This window comes from Acromyrmex echinatior, chromosome 6 (assembly GCF_024713525.1).
Source record: "Acromyrmex echinatior isolate Ae372 chromosome 6, ASM2471352v2, whole genome shotgun sequence".
Taxonomy (NCBI): Eukaryota; Metazoa; Arthropoda; class Insecta; order Hymenoptera; family Formicidae; genus Acromyrmex; species Acromyrmex echinatior.
In genome coordinates this window covers 12,344,918-12,354,304 of record NC_141857.1, presented here as the reverse complement: position 1 = coordinate 12,354,304, position 9,387 = coordinate 12,344,918, and the positions used below count along the sequence as shown (strand labels likewise).

General features: G+C 30.4%; 1 pseudogene; it reads right to left on the bottom strand.

Moving 5' to 3' along the window:
- Positions 1 to 4,350: 4,350 nt before the first annotated feature.
- LOC147909465 (uncharacterized) lies at positions 4,351 to 7,514 on the bottom strand (annotated as a pseudogene).
- Between the last annotated feature and the right edge of the window lie 1,873 nt (positions 7,515 to 9,387).

Sequence of the window (9,387 nt, the reverse complement as noted above, 5' to 3'; positions counted from 1 at the left end):
TCTTGTTTTAAAATCGAAAAAAGACAAGAACAAAGAGAGTTTTAAGCCTCGCTTAAAATTAAACTAACCATTGGTGCAACCGGAGATAAAGAGTTTATTTAATCTTAAAATTTTATTACTTTATATAATATACTTTATATAATATATTTATTTATATTTTTATATCAAAATTAAGGAGAAAACCATAGGAGAAAGAGAGAATAATTCTATTATTATTTTAATATTAATATTTATTTTAAGAGTTTATTCTAGTCCAGCCAGTACAGAATATTTATAAAATATTTTAATTAATTTTTACGTTTTCAATTTGTTATTTGTTACAAAATTAGTCATTGAAGAAAACTTTTTATATTGTGCTTTCATTTATAAATTTCTAAAAAAGCGCTAGTGTGTAATGGTCTCTCTTTAATTTTACTAATATAACTGTGTAAAATACTACAAATACTGATTATGTAAATATGTAGATTTGTAACCTGTTAAATGACTAATTGTAACAATTGATGTTTAATGTGTCTGGTAGAAACTGTTGACTAAAAAGTTAATAATTCAATAGTCATGTTAATTATACAAATTTTTTTACGATGTTTTATTAATTTGTATATATATAAAATCATTAAGTTTTTTGTAAAGACAAATAAAGAATATTTAAAATATCAATATTTTAATGTATTTTAATATATTAATATTTTAATATATGCGGAGGAAATCATGGCCATGAAAAAATAATTTATTTGCTGTAGAAGGATCTGAAATGTCCATTTATTCTTTTAAAATAAACATTTAATACTCTGTAATTATAATTTCCTTAAAAACCCCAATTATAATATATGCTATCGTACTTAATTGCTTGAAAATATTAATATTAGATATTAATATCATATTGATACTATTAATTTATTACAAGAAACATTAATTCGTTCATAAAATATTTTTTTGTATGTATGTATTTACAATGTATGCGTAGTTATAAAATTTATATATACGCAAAGATGTGCATATATAAAAATTCACAATTTGCAGTGGCATCTGTTAGCCTTGTTCCTTATTGCTTTCTACTAGAAAGGATTTTCGTACCAAATCTTGAGTAGATACACGGTGTGACATAGTGTATCATTACAGCTTTGTTATTTGACAAGGATAATATAATCACTGTCTTGCACTGTGTCACTTGTAGGAAGACACACGATGCTTTATTGCAATACAAAATATAAAAATCAGAACTAGAATTATTATATTGAAAAGAAAACGATCATTTCATCTGATGAATTTATTTTCATTGTAAAATTCATATTCTCTCTCTTTCTCCCCCCCCCCTCTCTCTCTCTCTCTCTCTCTCCTAGTTATTTTACTATTAAAACACTAAGAGCTTTAAATTTGAAATTACTCTGACATAAAGCATTTTTACTGTTTGGTCTATTTGAATATAATCTTTTCACAAAATCTGTATTAAATTGAATTTTCTTAAAATTAATTTATTTTGTATATGTATACATAGATGGACATTCAATTTTGACTAAGGTACATCAATCATTTGACTTTATATAACGTAATTATAAAAACTTTAACTCATGATTCCATTTTTTTTTTGCATTTGAACAAAGAAATAGTTTTAGTTTAAATTTTTTACTACTTATGATATATTACTACTGATATATTTTACTACTTATGATTACTGATACAATGAAGATTTAATTTATTTATAACATTTATTTATATTGTATCCAACCTCTGATATGATTTCAGTGATTTTATTTATATTCATTTTAACATTTGACTATATTTTGATTGTTGGTTTTAAAAGTACATGAATAAATTCAATAATTATATAAAAATATGCTCGCCCTAATATGTTTATTAATAACTTTATTTCAGAAAAAATATGTGAAAAAAGGAAAAAAAAACGTAGGATTAGAACATGAGATCTCTAACATACTGATCTCGCATCTTTCGCACACAACCACATGAAATTCTTATAGACCGTGTTTATAAACGCAGTATATAACTCCCATAAAAAATCGTAAATAATTAATATCTCATAAACTATTGCGTTTTGAAATCATTTTTGCTATTATACATTAATAAAATTAGAGAAAGGTATATGATTATTAAAATTTATTAAAACTTATTTATATCTCGAATGCCTTTATACTGATATACACTGAGCGGCCAAGATCGCTGAGAAATTTTCGGTCTTCGGTCGCTTGTACAGCGACGAGAGCGAGAACGTCGATCTCTCGCTCTCTTTCGCTATCTCGTTCGCTTTCGACAGAATCATATTAGTGTTCGTACGTATATGAATACACAACCACATAAGAAGATGGAGATTATATTATCTGAAGTTGGCAGTCCTGAATCCAGAGCTTCAAGGTCCTACCACGTGAGGTCTCCAAAATCAAATCGGATTTGGCCTGTCACTCCTCGACGGACATCCATCCCTCAAGGGTCGGCAGCGTAAATAATAATAATAATAATAATAATAATAAACGTTATTTTTTCAAATGTTACATCCAAACCCTTAGAAATTCGGTAAAGGAGACAATGAGCGAGAATGGAGAAGGTATAATGGAAGGACGGTTAGACTCAATCTCACAGTTATACGCGCAGAGGCGAATACCTGTGAGTCGTACGCACCTTTTCGGTCCCGGAATCCTAGTCAGAAATAATTTCTCGAAAAGACATCGTTTCAATGTCGAAAATAAAAGTCGAAAGTTTTCGAAATTTCTATTGATTTCAACGGATTTTTGGCTCCAATTTCGATTAATTTTTGAGTTGGAAATAAAATCTTGAATTTATCTAGTGAACATAAAAATATACTACTAATGTCATTAATGCAATAAGTAAATTCGATAAGTAGTGTCACTAATAGCGTAATAGTGGTGGAGAAAATTTCATTAAAGTTTCATTGAAATTTTATTGTAAAAATAAGTATTGATTAGCATCATATTTCAGAGGATACATGACAAAATTAAAATAAAAAAAAATTTATTTTATGAATTCGAGAACTAATTTTATGATGCACCCATAATAAACTTATTGCAAAAAATATTGCCTCGGCCGACAACCATATCGGCACGTAATTATCATTTCTGAAATTAATTTATTATTTAAAAATATATTATATATTATATATATATATATATAATAAGATAGGAAACAAGACCGTTTATGTTAAATAACATTACTTTTAAATACGAAGCGCCACTACGGTCTGAGTATTGAGATGTTGAACTAATATATATATTTTTAAATAATGAATTAATTTCAGAAACGGTCTTGTTTCCTATCTTATTATATATATTTATTATAATTATATATGTGTGTGTGTGTGTGTGTGTATTTTTTACTCTAATAACTTTTTAAACCAAATATAATTATTGGAAGTAGTTCTACGTTACGTCATATGTCGTCACTACTGGCCCAGCATTGACACTATTGCGTATCAGTACTAATACTTTGTAGTAATGCAGTAGTAATATTGCAGAGAGTAGCAGTGACATTAATAGTATTTTTATATTTCCAAATGATATTGAAAACTTGTATGATAGATCAACATTTAAATTTCATTAATTTAAAAATCGAAATCGTTTCGATATCGATTCGAGCTAGAATTAGTCCAGCTACAATTAGACAAAATCGGTGATATTTTTCCTTGATTTCATGCTCATTTATGGTAAGAGACAGCTAATAGATTGTCAGCATTTATGATAAGAGACATTATTCCCTGAAATTCCTCAATACAAGTTTCATAGACGCCAACCATAGTCGCGACGTGGAGCCGATTCTTTCAAAGAAAAAAATCGTGGCGTCTATAGGACGTAACACAAACTTTTTTTGTTAATAACTTTTTGATTAACTTTTTAATAAAGGACGAGCCACAGCTAAAACCTATTGGAGGTTACTCAAGGTCATGACCTTGACAACATATATATAAGGTTATAGGAGCTGCTTCAGTTATTATTATTATTATTATTATTATTATTAATATTTACCAAATTAATTAACTTTATTTTCCCAGACAGCACAGAATATTTATAAAATATTTTATAAATACTCTATACTAGTTGGATTAGTCGAATAAACTCTTAATAAATATCACATACGATATACAGGCATCACATTTTAAAATTGGACGTACATGTGTAATGTTGAATATTATTATATAGGAATAAAAAAGCTTTCACTTTTGTTATATATTTTATGTTATGTATTTATTTAGAAAAAAACATATTAGATATTACATCGATAAAAAAAATGATTTAAATGAAAATTTTCTTCAAAATATATGTTATTAATCAAAATTTGTATTGTATATACATTATTTCTGTATGTTATTTAAAAATTATACCTATATTTTTTTATTTATCTTTTTATTTATGTCTCGTATGTTCCAATTTATTATATAATATATGTATGTATATAAGATGCGGTCGAATTGCCGCTACAAATTTTTTGGTTGATCAATTAGTACAATTCTTTCTTCTGATTGACCAATCAAATGCATTTGTAACGACAACTCGACCATACCCATATCCATAGGACTATGTTCAGATTTCCACCTAAGTACCACCTATATATTATATTCTATCCTTATAGTTTGTCGAATGTTAAACATGGATGATATCCGGAGAGCACGTGGGTGAGAATCTGAACACTCCTATTGGGCTAGGTTCGAAAACATTACTCGGGTGCAGCGGTATATCATCTTATCTTTTAACATTGGATGAACAACAAAGATAAAACGACATGCGGGGATACTCGAGTGATGTTTTCGAATGTAACCTTATGTCTTTCATTTTGTGTTAGCAACGCTCGCGAGTGTTATTTCAATCTTCTTATTAAATATTAAACAAGGATGAAATAATGCTTCCGAGCGTTGCGAACGTCAAATGAAATACACTCATACGATATTATGCTACAACAAGCGCAATAAGGCGGATTCCATGGCACATCACGTCTTTTCATTTTCAAGTCATCAATAGAAAAATAGGCAGTGCTTGAAACCATCCATTTGATATGAATTTCATTCTCCGATCCTACGCACGAAGATCAATTATAAAATAGATTATTTATAAAAATAGCTTATTATCATTATTACCCAAAGAACAAACCAATTCAAAAGAAGATCAAAGTGATGATCTTACAAAATTTGACCGTTTATTGACGCTACGAATAAAATCATTTTAATATTATTTTGACTGTTTGTAGACTTTTCTTGACTTTTGTGTATTTCTTAAATAATATTTGAAAGAAACGTCAATAATATCCATCTATACACAAAAAATTATTTTAATAAATGTGCATAAAATACTGCAGTATATGCATTTCTTTGCGTCTGTTGGAAACACAACAACAAGGACGCTACAACACTTCATAATATTTTTATCCCGAAAAACTATACAAAATATATAACAAATTTTAAAAATATGTATAAACAAACATATTAGCATAAATAACAAACAAAATATTTTAATAAGAGTATTTTATTATATTGCGTTTGTAAAATGAAATTGAATTATTTTATCTTATAGGATAAAAATATTAATTATACATACATATGCATATACGCAAATAACATTGGTATTTATTTATTATATAGATTATGTTTAAATATTTCTAAACACAAAAAACTGAGGTAGTATATGCCATTGTTTTTATACATATATACACATAACATATATATACAGCATGAATTCATAAATTCGAGTGGATCGCAATTTAAACTGAGTTAAGTAATCGCATTGCAAAGTGACTTTAACCGCATAACGGAAAGTACTGCATAATATATTGTTATTTAATTTTATATACATATATATATGTACATGTATACATGTATATGTACATGTGTGTTTCTCACATATACTTTTAAAATTATTTGTAGTTAATATTTATTTTCATCTGCTTATTACTTGCATATATTTTAAAAAATAGTGTATTGCAAAATAAAAATTATCTGATATGAACCCTTTGCAATGCAATCACTCAGTTCAAATTGCGATTTAATTTGCAATATAGCATTTTATATGTCTATCCAGTAAATGAGAATGGATTAAAATAGATTGAAATTTTTTTCTATCTTTTTTCTATTTTATATATAAATAGCGAATACTTTTTTTGTATTTAATTGGATTCAATTAGATTCAATTACATTCAGTTGGATGCAATTGGATTGAATAACTGCATTTCTTATTCAAAATTTTGAATTGAACAGTATTCACAATGCATAGAAAAAGCTAATATTATTTTTAGATTGAAAGGCATAGAGATATGCTCCATGCAATTCCTCTAAATGAATAAAAATGCATTCAGGATTAAAAAGTATTCATTTTAACCTTCGTGAATCAATATTTCTGAAAATCTAAATCCATTTCAATTCATTTTAATCCATCTCGTTTGCTAGGTTAATCTAAAGGACGTTCATACAGGAAAAACACAATACTTTCTTTCTGTTATATGGAGCTGCCCTTGTACCTGAAATTAGTACGCGTGTCTTCGATTCATACGAGTGTCATCCATTTTATCAAAAATTCTATGAATGTCTGCAATCTTATTGAGGATTGCATCAATAGGAACATTTGCCGTGTCACATAAGGACATTTAATCTCAACAATAGTATCATCTCCGATAATTCTATCAGGCATTGCAGCAAGATATGGAAATTCTGCATTAATAAATAATCCACAATTATTTATTTCTATTCCCAATTTTACCTGCAATTGCTGTCGTGCCAAAATCTCTTTTTCTTGACCCCACTCAACAGCTGCGTTTATTAGACGAGGAGAGTAAAGAATTGCTTTTACGATTTTGGCATAAAGTTTCTCTTCTACTACAAACCTTTCCAAAATTTGAAACAGTGAGAAGTTTTCGCCGTATATTGTGTCACTGTGGATTTTCATGCTGACCCCGCGTAATACATTCTAATACAGCGCGATCACGTTGTTGTTCTGTTAACTTTTCGTAAAGAGTAAATTTCAGCTGTTGGTACATATGACCTTCTTTATCAGGTCGTTCTGCATTTTGTCCGTAATCTTTATCAGACATAAATGTTTTAACAAAATATTTTGATGTACGAACAGAGAGACTTAATTCTTTTGCTGTGCGAACATGTTCATGATAAGCTTCATTTTTTTCATATTTCGACGTTCGATTATTTGTATATGTGCTGGTTCTTTACTTATAATATGACAAATAGAATTCAATGCTTGCAAAGTATTCATTTGTACTACAGATGCTTTTACACGCGTCTCATAAGAACCTCTTCTTGCAAAATGAATACGTTTGCCACCACTACTCGCTTTTCTTCCTTTTCTTTAATTTATTAGATTTTTTTGTAATACACATGCAATAAATTTTTTGAATTTCTTTTTATACAGAATCGACAAACGGAACGTCGCTGACGTTATCGTCAACGTCGTCAAGAACGGCGGCGGCGGCGGCGGCGGCGGCGGCGGGAAGACCCGAAAGTCTCCAAGGCAGCCGCAGCCACGGCTACCACGCCATCGCCATCGCCTTATCATATAAATAGGGATGAAAGAGATGGCAACAAAATCAAAATATTTTTCATAAATTAAATATTTGTAGATACACACACACACACACACACATTTTTTAATAAAAAATAAATATTAATATTAAAATAATAATAGAATTATTCTCTCTTTCTCCTATGGTTTTCTCCTTATTTTTGATATAAAAATGTAAAAAAATACATATATAAAGTAATAAAATTTTAAGATTAAATAAACTCTTTAGCGCATTAATGCAAAAAATATTTTTAATTAAAACCTATTTTAATAATTTACTAATTTAATAATAACTTCTTCATATTACATACTCAAATGTTGATTAATTAATTTAATGTTTAATTTAGTTTATGCTGTGCCTTCGTTGCATAAAATTAGCTTTTTATCTCGCTTGTTTTTTTTTATGTGTTGAGATAAAAAAACCACTCTCCTGATACTGAAATTATTTTCATAAACAAAACTTTTAAATAGAAATTGAAATTGACGAATGCGTTCGGGAAAATATTATCGTTATTCCATCTTCATTGTTTATTAGATGTAAAACAAGAATAGCATGCTGGAAAAGAGATAAAATAAAATAGTTGATTTCATTATCCAACTTCATATAACGTAATTATAAATACTTTAACTCATAATTCCAATTTTTCTCGCTTTTCAACATAGTGTAAGTCCTATTTGAACTTTTTATTACTCACTGATATAATGAAGATTTAATAAATTTATTTATTTATTGTTACGTCCAAACCCTTGAAAATTTGGTCAAGGAGACAATGAGGGAGAATGGAGAGGGCGTGGAAGGACGATTAGACTCAATCTCACAGATATACGCGCGGAGGCGAACACCTGTGAGTCGTACGCACTTTTCAGAATGAAAGTTGACCCGGAATATGGGTCAACGTCCGAAGGGACGCTATGACACGTGTTCCGCTGGACAGTGCGAACATCGGTCCTACTTTTTGGGTCAAGAAACTTAATTCTTTTGATCCGGGACTGGACCTCGTGCGATCTCAGGTATTCGAGGGAATTGAATGCGAGAGGTAATGTTAATAAAAGACAGGGGAATATCTTAAGTTACATTTATTAATAAAATGAGAAATAATAATAAAACAAAGGGTTTTGTACATTTTATATAAAAATATATATACTATAGCTTATGGATGTATGCGCGCGCGCGCGCGCGCGCGCGTGTGTGTGTGTGTGTGTGTGTGTGTGTGTGTGTGTGTGTGTGAAGAGGAGAAAGGGGAGGTGAGGAAGGTGTTGCAGGAGCACATCGGGATGAGGTGCTTGTAGAGGACGGTGTAAGGTGAGGGATGTATACCGTGACTCTGTCCCCTTCGTAGGAGAGGGACGTAAAGAACCGAAACATCCGATCCCCGTCGATCGGCTCTGGATTCAATTGAAACGGGAGGGGCGGGAGTTGATCCAAAGGAGGAGGAGGGAATGGGAATCCTTCTTCGTGAAGAGGAGGGGGAGGGAATCGTTCTTCGAGAGGAGGAGGGGGAGGGAATCGTTCTTCGAAAGGAGGAGAGGAATAATCAAGGATTTCTTGGATAGCGGGGTCGATAACAGAAGAAGAGGTAAGATCCAACAGTTGTGTTGGTGAGTAGGAGATTTCTACGAATTGTTCGTCAGTCGATTGTGGAGGCGCGATTGTGGCTCTGGGAAACAATTCCGCCTACTCTTCCGGTTATAGGGGGGTCGTCCGCGTTTCTTGATGGTACGCACTACGAACCGGTTAAATTTGACGTGTGTTCGTTGGAAACGCGTGTAAATGTATTCGTGCACAATGAATGTGTTTTTTCATACGGGGAAACGCGGTGGGCTGAAAATGATTGTGACTTATTATTAGCTGGCTCAAGATATCGGG